At 48.1% G+C, this 14,888-nt stretch overlaps 1 non-coding gene across 1 annotated transcript; it reads left to right on the top strand.

Annotated features, from left to right (window-relative positions):
* The first annotated feature begins 337 nt into the window (after nt 1-337).
* On the top strand, nt 338-466 carry LOC112551427. The gene has a single exon (XR_003095724.1).
* The last annotated feature ends 14,422 nt before the right edge of the window (nt 467-14,888 follow it).

Here is a 14,888-nt window from a genome sequence, read left to right as displayed (position 1 = left end):
GTAGACGCAATGTTTACTGGGGAGCTAATTCATCTGGTGTAGATGCATCCCCTGTGGAGAAACCTGCTCGGATTATCAGCTATTTGCAAGGGAGATGGGACTGCAGAAGCCTCACCAGAATTTTTCCCCTCTACTGATGGCCTCCCCACTAACTACAGCCCCTTTGCTGAATGCATGAGCCACATGAAGCAGTCGCTTCAAATGCTGCTAAGCAGGAAGTGAGGATGGCCTTGTGGTTTAAGTACTGAGCTAGCATGCTAGTGCTACAGGTTCAAATCCCACTTCTGATTTGAAGAAGGAGAGGAGGAAAAAAAAAAAGGGTCAAATGATTATTTCTCTGGAGGGATAAGAAAGTGGAGCCTGTGAAGTCAAATAGCTCTATTGGTACTATCCTCCTAGATTAATTTGGTAGAAAAACAGGACCTGACTATGTAATGGAGTCAGGGCTACTTGTCTACCAACAATCTCTTTTGCTTAATGTACCAAATGGAGAACATGGAAGTGAGGCCAGCAGAGTTCACAGTGAAAGGTGCACCTGTGTAATGGGGGTCCCTGGTTACCAGAACAAATGACTCAGAGGTGGTAACCGCTATCACGGAGAGTGTTTGATGGAGGCTGGTTCTCTCTCCATCACAAATCATTAAGCAAGATGGAAGGTGAAGCCTGTGCCGAGAAGGAGAGATCAGATGATCACAGATCTTAAGGCTAGAAGGACTCATTAGGAAGCTACTTCTGTGGCAGCTGTTCACATGCTCAGAGTGATGCTGAGCAACAGGCTGGCAAGGGGGAGAGAAGAGGATGTTAGTGTCCCAAGATACCCAGAGACATGGAGAGCTTCAGCTGTCACCTTATTACGCAGGGAGGAATGCAAAGAGCCTCCGAGAGGGAGGGCAATGCTTGCCTCTTATTAGATTTGGGGTGACAGCTCCAGTGCCACAGACTAACAGTCCAGTTCAAGTATGTTCCTGACCCGTTTCTCTCTCCCTTTAACCTAAAACCACCATAGAAAATGGTGGTGATATTATGCTGGCACTGAAAGCCTTGGGCCACTCCAAGAGCACTTGTCCAGCCCAGCACCATCCAAATGCAATGACAATGAGGCCAGTTTTCTTTCAGCGGCAAAGTATGTCCTTTCTGAGGACACCAGTGAGAACAAGAGCTGGTCAGACCTCTCCGGTAGCAGTCCTAGGAAAGGAAGGAAAGTCCAGTGGCAAAGGGGCTAGTACTTCTGCCCACAGGACCCTTCAAAAACAGTAAAGAGCTCAGATATTATAGTGAGAGGGGTCACAGACAGATGCTCAGACACAGCCCACCCCTACCCCCAGGGTTATACCCACCCTGGACTCTCAAGCCACAACACAAACAGCTTCTCCCTCATATTGCCTCATCCCTGAACCTCTTTCAACTAGAAGCTGCCCCATCCCCTGGGAAGAGCTGACAGAAAACTCCATGAAGCCCCTCTTGGGTCACATTGCCCCTTGCTCTTAGCCTGGTCCAGCAGCTTGCTGCAGCCTAGGCCCTGCTGCTGCTGTCCCAACACCTTTTCAAATCATGCTTTTCCTGGGACTGGACACTGGACTGAAGTCTGAGGTCAGGGTGAAGAGGTTCAAACAGGAGTGACTGACAAGCTGATGGGGCCTGCAGGCAGGGGCAGGGAGAGCAGCAAGCAAGTGGAAGGAGAGAGAGATTCACTTGAATCCTTTTGTCTGCCAGATCCCAACCCAAGCCCTGCTCTGGCATGCACCTGGTGCTAGCAGCAGGTGGACAGCTAACAGAGCAGTGCACTTGAATGTGTAAGTGAGGGGGATGACAAACAGGGCATGATCTCGGTGTGGAGCATGACCAGAGACCCCAGGAAAGTCCCCAGCATTTAGACAAGAGCTAGATATTCTGATTGTTGGGACTCATTATAGCGTCAAAGGGACAAAACATGATCCACACCCAGCATACACAGAACCTGAACTCTCTCACAGCCCCTGGCAAGCCCAGATAAGGATATAGGCAGGGGAAGCAACACCCAGTTAATTACATCTATGTAGTTATTCAAGGGTGCTCAGGCCAAAGCCTCTGTGCTGCCAGCACTGGCCAGTGCTAATACTGCAGCTATAAATGTCATAGAATCATAGAAAATGAGGGTTGAAGGGACCTCAGGAGGTCACATCTAGTCCAACCCCTTGCTCAAAGCAGAACCAGCCCCAACTAGATTGCTCCAGCCAAGGCTTTGTGTAGCTGGGCCTTAAAAACCTCCAAGGATGGAGACTCCACCACCTCTCTAGGTAACCTGTTCCAGTGCTTCACCACCCCCCTAGTGAGGTTTTTCCTAATATCCAACTTAACTCTCCCTTGCTGCAACTTGAGACCATTGCTCCTTGTTTTGTCATCTGCCACTGCTGTTCAGCTCCATCCTTTTTGGAACCACCCTTCAGGGAGTTAAAGGCTGCTATCAAATCCCCCCCTCAATCTTCTCTTCTGCAGACTAAATAAGTCCAGTTCCCTCAGCCTCTCCTCATAAGTCATGAGCCCCAGCCCCCAAACCATTTTTGTTGCCCTCCACTGGACTCTCTCCAACTTGTTCACATCCTTTCTGTAGTGGGGGGCCCAAAACTGGACACAGTGTTCCAGGTATGGCCTCACCAGTGCAGAACAGAGGGGAATAATTACTTCCCTCAATCTGCTGGCAATGCTCCTACTTATGCAGCTCAATAAACCGTTAGCCTTCTTGGCAACAAGGACACCCTGCTGGCTCATATTCAGCTTATTGTCCACTGTAATCCCTAGGTCCTTTTTTGCAGAGCTGCTGCTTAGCCAGTTGCTCCCCAGCCTGAACATATGCATAGGATTGTTCTGTCTTAAGTGCAGGATTTTGCACTTGTCCTTGTTGAACCTCATGAGATTCCTTTTGGACTAGTCCACCAATATGTCTAGGTCACTCTGAATCCTAGCCCTACCCTCCAGTGTGTCTACTACTCCCCTCAGCTTGGTGTCATCTGTGAACCTGCTGAGGGTGCACTCCATCCCATCTTCCAGATGGTTAATGAATATATTGAATAAAACCAGCTGCAGGACTGACCCCTGGGGGACTCCACTTGATACCAGATGATCTCCCTTCTCAATGGGGCTCCAATGTGATGCAGCTGCATTGCCAAAACTGCTTGGCAATCTAACAATAGCCTCCTCTTCTTCCGTCATGAAAAGACACTCAAATCCCCATCTCTTTCAAACACATATTGCCAGGGATATGGGTAATCCTAGTGCTTTAAGTTGATTTTCAGATGAATAACTGGTGAAAATGCTGAACACAGATGTACAAATTGCTTTTACATCCCCAGTGCCAATGAAAATTTCAGCCTCATCAAAATGACAACCAGGAGATCCAGATGGCTCCTTATTTCTATTTTCTCCATAACACTTTAGCGCAATGGCTTCCAACTTCCTGCACAGCATGTGGGGAATTCTTGTGTGTGCAAGAGGAAGATTCATTATTCTCCTTTTAGGGAAATCCCCATTGTTTGCCAGGGGCCCAAAATGTCATGCCTCAAGAGCAGGGAAGTGATTGCATGGCAGGAGAAAAAGCAACCATTCAAAGCAAATACTTTTAGATTTCAAAGCAAGTTGGAACCTTTCCAGGAACTGGGACTGCCCCAAGCACATGGCCATCTGTCTTGCTACCCTCTTCACCATAACATCTGAGGGGGGACTTGGTGGTCATCCATAAGTATGTAAGGGGTGAATATCTGAGAGAAAAAAAACCTGTTCACTAGGGCACCCCAGGGGAGGACAAGGAGCAATGGCCATTAACTGTTAGATGATAGTTTCAGGTTGGATTTAAGGAAGAACTTCTTCACCATAAGGGTGACCAGAATCTGGAATAGACTTCCCAAGGGAGGTGGTGCTCGCCCCATCCTTGGGGGTCTTCAAGAGGACACTGGACAGGCACCTGGCTGGGATCATTTGATCTCAGCAGTATTCCTGCCCAGAGCAGAGGGGCTGGACTCGATTTTTTGAGGTCCCTTCCAGCCCTTCATTTGTATGATTCTATGATACTGGCCAGGTCTTCCTGACAGCCTGGGGGGGACTCCAGCTGTAATAAGTCTAATTCAAGTCTTCACCCGTTGGGTACAGGCTCCATGCCTGTTTGCCTGTGTTCAGGATGCAATGATAGTTTTGAAGATGGGCAGAAACAGTTTCAGTTTCTCCTGTTCCCACAAGCATTTCAGTGAATCCTGGTTGACAGCAGCTGCAGACAAGCAAGGAAACACATGATTTCTCTGGAGATCAGGGCCTCAAGGTTGTAAATGATGGACCTGTTGATCTAGAAAGGAGAGTAGATCCCCAAAGTCCGATTATGAGAATCAATCGTATAGCCAATCAAAAGAAGGCTTAAGGCACTTCCCCCACCCCATAACTGAAGGGGAAGTAGGTCTGAAATACAAGAGATCCCTGACTGAGATCAGCTAGAAGAAATTCATGCAAATGAAGAAATGAGCTCATTTCACAGAAAGGCTCCCAATGAGGGGATGCACCAAAAGTAGCCTCATGTGACAGATGATCTTTTAAGTTCCTCTTGGGATGAAGTCATATGGTGTTGAAGTGGAGACAACTGCTAACCTAGAAACATGGATGCACCTGAGGCTCCTACTCCCAAGGGCACCAGGAGAGGAATAGATGTGGTGTTTGAGACTGGCTGGGGTGGGGAGAACCATGGCATGAGATGTGCCATACAACAGGGGCTGGAGCATAATGTGGAGTACCTAAATATACATGGACACCCCAGGACCTCAGGATGCCCCTACCATCGGTTTGGAGGACCCATGGCCTTGTGCAGTCAGGCTCCCACTGGGATGTGATACAGAGACACACAACTGACACCCACATGGTAAGGTCTGTTCATGGGAGACTGGAAAAATCAGTACAGCTTCCCAGGGACATGATCTGCGGGATTAAACCCAACACCTATGGGCAAACTGCAGCTGGTCCTGCACAGCTCTGGAGTGGGAAGCTCCTCCCAATCTCCCTTCTGTGAATTGCTTCACTGACAGGGCAGAGGGACTGGGGCACGAGATGGGGTGGAAGCATCTGTTTCTATCTAGAATGAAGGCTCCATACAGGCCGGGGGAAGGAATATAGGCTGCACCTACTCAACAGGGATCAGAGCTGCCTCCCCACCCCAGAAACCACGTCATGCAGAATCCCCTACTGCAGCAAAGCCCCAGCCATGGGGCCCTGCCTTGCAATCAGCCCAATCTGCCTTTAACCCCTGTGCTGCCCTTTTGCCCTGGGGAAGGATGCAGGAAGAAGGAAAGAGATCCTTGGAGAACAAGCAAGAGGGGTCAAGAGGTGATCCCAGGCTTCCCTCCAGCATGGGGTAGTGCCTGCAGGGGATTGCAGTGTGGTCCCTTAGAAAGAGGAGCCCCCTGCCAAATCCACCCCCAGAACACAGTGCTCAGGCATCCCCTGAAGTCACTGGCATGGAAGTAGCACTAGAAGCTGGCACCTTCCTGATGCCCATGGGAAATTCTCCTGGGGGAAAAGGCAAAGTTAGAAGGGAGCCCATAGTGGAAAGGGGCTCAGCTGTTGCCAGACAGGGAATCTTCCTCCCTTTGTAACACTGAAGCCAGTTGGGAATTCTCTCCCCTAAGCAGGTTCCAGCACCCCCTTCCCACCCAAGCCAGCAAGACCATGAATTCCAACCAGTGCAACTTGCTGGGACAACTGGTCATACTTGTAGGACTCAGAATTCCTTGGCACTCTCCAAATCCCAGCCTGTCTCCTCTCCGAGAATAATTCATATTTATTTATTTATTTATACTAATATTATTTTAATTAATAATCATTGTAGAAGACCCCAAACCTCTCTGCATTTGCTACTGTGCAAGAGCCAAGCAGCTCTATGTGGAGGGGGCCTGCGAGTACACCGCACCACCCATCTCATCCCCTGGTTCTCAGGGTTTTGTTTCTGCAAAGCAACGAAAAAGCCAGCCCAAGGTTTATCAATGAACTCAGGCACCATCTAGCTAAATCAACTGACACACACAGGTAGCATCAGGAAAGCAGGCAGCAGGGACCTCAGATCCACAGCCACAGAGCGATGCTGTGCTGCCAGAGTGCAGCCTCAGCCGAAGGAGAATGGTTAGTTCCCTCCTCCCTTTGGGCTAATGAGAACAGGTCAGAACCTCTTAAACCAATCCTTGCTCTGGCAGGAGCTCAAAGGTGGGCTTGGGAGGGGTCTGGGGGGGTGGGGGGTGAGGGGGAAAGATAAAAAGGCTGGTAGCCAGAGATACGGAGCAACGTTGCCACTGGAGAGAACCAAGCGGAGGAGAAATCAGAGACGCCGTGGTACAAGGATGAAACTCAGACTCATTCTCTGCTGTGGATGTCTGCTGCTTCTGCTCCTCAGCCAGGACCAGGCAAGAGCCAAGCCCATTTCCAGCTTGCAGGTAAGAGACTGGCTGCTCCAGCTGACAACCGGGAGCTTCTCCTTTCTTAGAAGTTGGGAGTACTTGCTCTAAAGCTTAAGATAAGCTAGGACTCTTCTTACCCATCTCAGGGACCAGAAGATGCTCCACTGATTGTGATACTCAGGATCACAAGGCTGGCAGACAAGGGCTGTTGAGTGGGACAAAAGCTGTTCATTGCCCAAATTTGCTCTGTATTGATGTAATGGCAAGTGTTTTTCCCTTCAAAGGTGTTGGAGGAGATTTAGGGCCAGTCTGGAATTGAGTGAAGCCATAAAACTCTGGGGAAGCAGCAGCCGCAGTTTCTTTCCCAGAGCACAGGAGGACTCCCCTGACAGCCTTACCCAGGCATCAGCAGTCTCAGCCCTTGACTCTGCAGGTTCACCTGAGAGCAGAAGGGCTGGGGTCTGCTTGCATGGGTTTGACAAGGAGGGGACTCTCCTCTCACCTTTTCAGGAGTGTCGCAGGGGATTCAGCCCCTTGCCTGAGAGCCAGGAAAGCCAGACACATTGTGTGTGTGCAGGAATATGACACAATAAAGCAGGGTGCTTGGACCAGCCATGATTCAGTGCTTGAATTATTCTGCCCGCATCCCACTACTTTTGCCTGTCCTGCAGCCCTCCAGCCCCCAAAGAAACACGTGACCCAGCACCACCCTCAGCTCTCAACCCTTTCTCTGCTTCTCCTCTGATCATCTCCTCTGCCTATTTCCCCATCCTTCCAAAGCATGCTTACCCTGGCCACTTCCACCCTGTTCCCCCAAGCCATCCCAGACACCAGGCTCCCACATCCACCAGAGACTCAGCCCTCATTTCCTTTGTCAAGTTTCCAGGCTTTGGTTTCCTTGTCAAATTAGGACTAACAGTAGCTCATTGCAATAGCTCATAGTCCTAGGGACAGCACCCCAGGTAAGGTACTAGGAGGACTGGAAAGAAATGAAGTCATGGTCATTGCTTTCCAGGATCATTTCTAAACATTTTTTTCCATTAAAATAGGTGTGTTTAAAGTGAGCACAGACCAAGGTCTATATGAAAATAAACAGGAGTCCCTGAACCCCACCTCCCTCCCCCACTTCTTTTCCATCTTTCAGAGCCTGTCCAGATTGCTAGATGAGGATGTGGAGCATCCCCTGACTTCAGAGGAGATGGACCATGAGCAAGAGGACGCGATTCCCATAGGCACCTTTGACCAACCAGCCCCTGAGCTCCAGTGGGCCCGGAAATCCAGGGACCAGTCGGAGGGGGCTCTCCTCAGTGATGCCGCTGTCCAGAGACTCTTCAGTGACCTCCTGGGTTCATCCAGGACACACAAAGGCAGAAGCAAAAAAGGTCTCTCCAGGGGCTGCTTTGGGGTCAAACTGGACAGAATTGGATCATTGAGTGGATTGGGGTGCTAAGTGCTTGCTATGGTAAGAGAGAGCAAGAGTCAGACTGTGTGTATATGTTGAGGGGGTGGGGTGCAGGGATGGAGAGGGAGAATTGCTTTGTAAGGGTCCCTAACATAACATCTATCCCTCCTTCTCCCACCCACAATAGACTAAAGCTACCTTGGCATGATGTCTGGTGGATACTTGGCTCATTCACACAACACCCCCAATGCTTCACTTACGTGACTTATACGCCGTCTATCCCAGCGAAGGCTTAGGGCTGCATATAGTAAGAGAACGGGACAACTTACAAGAGCAACTAGCACATCAAGACAAAACGGAGACCCTACCAGCACTTTGCTTCCCTCCTCCACATCAGCTGTGTGCGTTTCATCCTGCTGCAGATGTCAGACCACGAAGGCTTTTGCCAAATCCCTAACGACACCGGTACGAATGCAGAGGAGCCGCCTTGAGCAGGATAGCTGACCCTGGCTGTAGAATAGGGAGAAGCCAATTACCCTCTTGAGTCCTTTCCCATGATAATTCCTTCTGCTTTCTTGACAGGACTTCCAAGGCACATTGCCTTTCAGTGAGATGTTCACTCCTGATTTCCACCAATTCATCTACAGATGTACTAACTGACTCCCACCTCAGCCCAGCCCTCATACACTTGACTGCTTAGAAACAGACCAATGCTACCTTGTTTGTTTGCATCAAAAACCTTAATTTATATAAAAAAAAACCTTTTTTCTGAAATTTAATAATGAAAGTATGTTTGTCTCATTTATGTGCAAAGAACAGTCCCCATTCTGTATCACAGACATCACAAATAAATGGGGTTTCACACTCTGGTGAGTTCATTTTGAGCCTTCATTCTGTTTTCTTCCTTCTAGTTCATCATTCCTGAGGACAAAAGTGATTCCCCAATTGACAATTGATAAAATAAACATGATCCATTCAAATTCACCCGTTTCAGATGGTTGTTCAGTGGCTACAATGGACAAGCTAAAGGCTGTTTGGCTAAAACCTGGCATGTTTGAAGGTTTTTAAAAAATTCTTTAAGAAAAAATCTCTCATGGTAACAAGTTGACAACACAGGTCAGAGGCAAGGTTGATATATCAACTTCACAATTAGGCATCACTAGGGTTTGGATCCAGGCCATGAAGCTCAAAGCGCTGTCTATACTTTGAGCGGAAAGGAGTAGTGACTTTATCTGATAGCAACAGCAGGCTGTTATACTCTATGCAGACCAGTCACTAGAAGAGTATGCAACATATTGTCTACTACCATTTTACACTGATAGGAGGCCCTTGTGCTTGCCTAATCCAAGATGTCACTTTAGCCAAGATAAATGTGGAGATGCAATTAAAATGCTTTGGGGGAAATATTGACTGGCTACGGCACAGTTATGTTTGGGGGGGAAAAAAGTCCTCCTTTAAAGGATTCCCACTGGCATCCTCTAAGACAAACTAGCTCAGGAATTACAAATAATCTGGGTTATTTCACTCTTAGGAAAATCTGCCCTGAATCTAGCCCAACTTTCCAGTGGCACCAGATTTGTTCACTGTTACTTGACAAACACAATACACTCCCTAAGGTCTGATGGCACAGTGCTGCTGGTGGTGACCACTCCACTTGTGTGCCTGGTCCAATTAAAACCAGTGGGGCTGTCCATGTAAATGCTCTGAATGAGGATCATATTATGGGCATGGCTGTTCATTGCCAGCCTAGCTCTACAGATTCACAAATCAGAACCCCAGCTGGTTTTGCTAAAGGCATAAGCTGTGCAAAGGTATTCCTGTCCACTGTTTTCAGGGGCACCCTTAAAATCAGGTTCCCATGAATACTGCATGACTGCCACTTTGAGTAAACTCCTTGGAACAAACACCTTGCACCAATGCTTGCTCCTGACAGCATTCCCAGAAAGGACACACAAGAGAAGCATATGCACAGGTCCCAACCAACTTTGCCAGTAAATGAACACTAATGAGCACCAAGTGAAAGAGAGCTAATGTCATCCCAATCTTTAAGAAGGGGAGGAAAGAGGACCCGGAGAACTATAGACCAGTCAGCCTTACCTCTATCCCTGGGAAAATCCTAGAAAAAATTATCAAGGAGAATATATGTGGGACTCTGCTGGCTAATGTGATGTGGAGGGGTAACCAACATGGGTTTATAGTAGGCAGGTCCTGCCTGACTAACCTAGTTTCCTTTTACGACAAGGTCACCTATTGTTTAGATACAGGAGCTAAGGTGGATGTTATCTATCTGGACTTCAAGAAGACCTTTGACAAGGTATCCCATACCATCCTTATAAATAAACTGAGGGGATATGCCTTGGATGATTATACGGTAGACTGGGTAGCAAATTGGCTCAAGGGTTGCACTCAGAGGGTGGTAGTGGATGGGTCGGTGTCAGCCTGGAAAGATGTGGGCAGTGGAGTCCCACAGGGCTCAGTTCTGAGGCCGGTGCTGTTCAACACCTTCATCAGTGATCTGGATGAGGGGGTGGGAAGCACCCTGTCCAAATTCGCAGACAACACAAAATTATGGGGTGCAGTTAACACCCTGGAGAGGAGGAACCAGATCCAGGCCGATCTAGACAGGCTGGGGAAGTGGGCAGAGACCAACAGGATGCAATTCAATAAGGACAAGTGCCAGGTGCTGCATCTAGGGAGGAAGAATTGCCATCATATACCTACAGGCTGGGGGTGACCTTCTCAGCTCCACTGAGGCAGAAAAAGATCTTGGAGTCACTGTTGACTCCAGGATGAACATGTTTCACCAATGTGCAATTGCACCTTGTTGTGCATCCATAGATGCTTCACAAACAGGTTCAGGGAAGTAATTCTCCCTCTCTATGCAGCACTGGTCAGGCCGCAGCTGGAGTACTGTGTCCAGTTTTGGATGTCACAGTTCAAGCAGGATGTGGACAACCTGGAGAGGGTCTGAAGAAGAGCTACTCGCCTGATTAGAGGCTTGCAGGGAAGGCCCTACGAGGAAAGGCTAAGGGACCTTAACCTCTTCAGCCTCTCCAAGAGAAGGCTGAGAGGGGACCTTGTGGCATGTACAAATTCATAAGGGGAGAGCAGCATGAAGTAGGCGACGATCTGGTCACCAGGGCACCCCCTGGAAGGACAAGGAACAATGGCCATAAGCTACTGGAGAGTAGGTTTAGGCTGGACATTAGGAGAAAGTTCTTCACGGTCAGGGTTGCCAGAATCTGGAATGGGCTCCCAAGGGAGGTGGTGCTCGCCCCATCCTTGGGGGTCTTCAGGAGGAGACTGGACAGGTACCTGGCCGGGATCACATGATCCCAGGGTTGGTGACTCTTTTCTTGCCTGCCAGGGGCAGGGGGTCGGACTAGATGGCCCACTGAGGTCCCTTCCGACTCTATGAATCTATGAATCTAAAATCAGAGGAAGCTGTGAGCACTTCGATAATCAGCCCCGTAAGCAGGGATCTGGCTCCAGCTGTGGCTTCTGGACCCGATTAAGGGTTTAACATCAACAGTAGCTTCATAAGAACTCTGACTTTGTTGGATTTGCACCATCCCTTGTCAGAGTGGAGATTTGCTCAGTAGAAGGACCTAGGGAAGAACAAAACCAGAGTCTCACCCTAGGGTCTAGACATTGCTGCTAATTTATCATCAGAGTCCTAGGGAAACAGCATGGCATCAGGTGGGGATCACAAAGCACAGGATCCCTTAGGAATAATGGTGCCTGCGGTGCTCTTATGACTTCCTCAAGGTATCAGTAGCTCCTTTCCTCATTTACCTGTGGTTTCATTTCATCCTTTATAAGTCCTTTTAGCATTTAAGGACCTCCATCAGTTTTATTCTGGTTTCTTTCTCCCTTTCGGCCCTTCTTCTTTCAATCTTAACATTCATCACGGGGGCACAGAAGGGAATTGGTGAGGATTTATTCACCAAGGCTCCCCCAGGGGTTACAAGAAATAATGGCCACAAGCTAGCAGAGAGCAGATTTAGACTGGACATTAGGAAGAACTTCTTCACAGTTCGAGTGGCCAAGGTCTGGAACGGGCTCCCAAGGGAGATGGTGCTCTCCCCTACCCTGGGGGTCTTCAAGAGGAGGTTAGATGAGTATCTAGCTGGGGTCATCTAGCCCCAGCTCTCTTCCCTGCCTATGCAGGGGATCGGACTCGATGATCTATTGAGGTCCCTTCCGACCCTAACATCTATGAATCTATTCTCTTTAGAGGTGAAGATATGAAAGCTGAAAACACCACCAAAAATTCTCTAAAAGCAAAACATATTCGATGATCCAATGTAGTCACTGCAGCAATAGTCCCATAATGGAAAACCCAGATGCTGCTCCTGAAAGCTGTTGACTTAGAGATGGTATTTAAAAGGCCTGCTGTTTGGGAATTGGCTTATATGTATAAAGATATGCATTGTAAGGGGTCAAGATGGGCAGCAGGGGTTAAATGGATTTCTAAATAGCTTGGGAGACACACACAGCTTCTCATGGCCCTGAAAGCAGACACAAGCACAACAAGGCCAACAGATGGACAAAGCCTGAGAATGAAGCAGGACATGCCTTAACACAAGATCACAGTCTTCAAGGCAGACAGGTTGTCTAACACAACAAGGACACAGCCTGGGAACCAAAGAAGTATGTACCATACTGTCCCATAACACAAGATAAGTGACACTAGCAATAAAGCCTCAGAGAGCAGGGGGGCTCAAGTCCCGGTTTTCAGGGAACAGACCAAATTAGGAGAAGGCCTGGAAGGCTACATGGACGTGTGACCACAGAGAGACATCTAACCAGAGATAGCCACAGATGGAGAGTCATCATCAGGAGTCAAGGGGGAAAGAGAGTACAAAAGCAGAAACTTGGAATTAACAGAGGGTCCATCCCTTTGTCTTGTCCCTCCTTGTCATCCTCCTCCTTCTCTTCCTTGAGAGGGGTTCCTATCCCCATCCCCCGGGAAGGGAACCTGAGGCCGCCATGGGCAGAGGGCATACTGGCAGCCTGTTGCATGTACCCCACTGGAGCAGGGCCGTGGGCCTCGGCATCCCACCTCCAGACTGCTGACACCTAAGAGAAAGAGCCTCAGAGTGGAGCCTGCATCCTGCCCAGATGTACTTTGACTCTGATGACAGCTCTAGGATTGGTAGATATAGACTTGTTTGATTGTTTATACACAGAGCATTTCCTCAGTGCACCTGAAGGATAGAATTGGAAGGGTCAGGGTCCAGCCCTGGAACGGTGCAGGATTGGTTGCTCCTAAACCATCTCAGACAGATGCCGATACAGTCACTTCTTGAAAACCTCCAACAAAAGAGATACCACAGGTTCCCTGGGCAGCTCAGCCCATTGTCCTATAGTTCTGACACTCAGGGAGTTTTCCCCTGAGCTTTAATCAGCTCATTGCTCTCCAAGGAAGGATCACGCCAGGGAGAGGTTGAGCAGAGGCTGGTAGATTGATTTATATCCCAAATGTAGGTGGAGGTGTGAAGGGCTTGTATGGATTATCCTGTGCTAGGCCCTGGCCCTGCCACCAGATCTGTATGTATGGCAGAATTCAGAGGGATGGGGTTCAGTCTCAGGATGGGGCCATACATGGAAGAAACAACGCAACAACCCTCTCCCTATCATGCAAAGACTTTGGAGCCCTGCACAAAAATAAACACAAGCTTAAAATAACAAACCTGCCACTAAAGGCACAAAGAAAGTCTCTTCTTGGGAAATGAGAAGCAGGGTCTGTACACGTGCTTATAGCCAGGACAGGAAACATAGCTAGTAAGGCTACAGACTGTGCAAATCAAAATTTTAAGCTAATTGGATCTGGGTTTGCATCAGCAGCTCGGGAACTGCTCTATACAGCAGCGGTTCCCAAACTCTGACAGATGGTGCACCACCAATTTAAAACGATACAACCTTAAGCACCACCAGCAATTTTTTCAGTTCAACCTTAAGTTCCACCAGTAAATTTGTGATATAAAGTCATTATAATAAATCTTAAATTCCACTGACAGGTTGTCTGCATGCCACTGGTGGTACATTTACCCCAGATTGGGAACGGCTGCTATACAGCCTCCTCCTCCACTTCAGCCAGGCTGTACTTAAGCCCTGGAGATAGGTATGCACAGACAGAGTCTGACAACTGCCTTAACATTTAATATGCCTGTGTCTCCAAAAGATATGCAGATGGTTCAAGACACAGGCTTCTTTCCCATGTAGCATCAGGTGACAAGACAGTCTAATGTGATCTGAGGAGGGTGGCTGTGTTGAAGCAGAACAATTAAGCCACTGATGCCAAACAGGTGGTAATGGGGGGTGGGGAGAGCTGAAAGTGTAATTCTGCATATCTTAGCACTGTCAGGATCAGTGATTTGCTTGTCACCAATCCACACACACTGAAAGAGGCAGAGCAGTCTGCCGCGCCCGTGCTTGTTTGTAAGCACTTCAAGCAAAGATCTCCCCTTTTCATGTGTTTAGGTAGGAGATGGGTACACAGCTGGCTCTGATGGGCTAACAGCTATTTACCAGTAATTGAACTGCAAAAATGAGCGCACAAGAACCTATGGCAGGGGGATTTTAAAACATCCCTGCATTTCTGTCAGATTAGCATTCAAGTTCATTGAATCAGGAACTGAAACAAAAAACACATGATATCTCTGACTGGATACAGCTAAGTGACACTTTGAATTTGAAAGGGTTGAACTGCAGAGCCTAAGCTCAAACATCACATTCAGTTAAGGAAATTGCTAGCAAACATTCATAAATTGAAAACAAACAAACAAACAAACAACAAAAACCCTAATTACAGGCTTGCTCACTGCAAACTTTCAGCTCAGCTCTATGGTTATTCTTGCCAGGTCTTTCACTAAAATTAGGTCATTTCAAACATGAAAGGCCTCATTGTCCTCCTATTTTCTTCAATTAATAGAGTTGCATTAGTGTTGCTGAAGATGATCCATTGAAGCTTCAGGTTGTCCCTGCTCTTTAGTTGCTCTTACTTAATGTCAAGCTCTGTTACATATTCCCAGGACCTGTCTGCCCCAAAAATGCAGTTCTCCAGAGACAGAAGGGAAAGA

This window comes from Alligator sinensis, unplaced genomic scaffold (assembly GCF_000455745.1).
Source record: "Alligator sinensis unplaced genomic scaffold, ASM45574v1 scaffold366_1, whole genome shotgun sequence".
Taxonomy (NCBI): Eukaryota; Metazoa; Chordata; order Crocodylia; family Alligatoridae; genus Alligator; species Alligator sinensis.
Note: the sequence above shows the minus strand (reverse complement) of the source record. Positions and strands in the feature narration are given on the sequence as shown.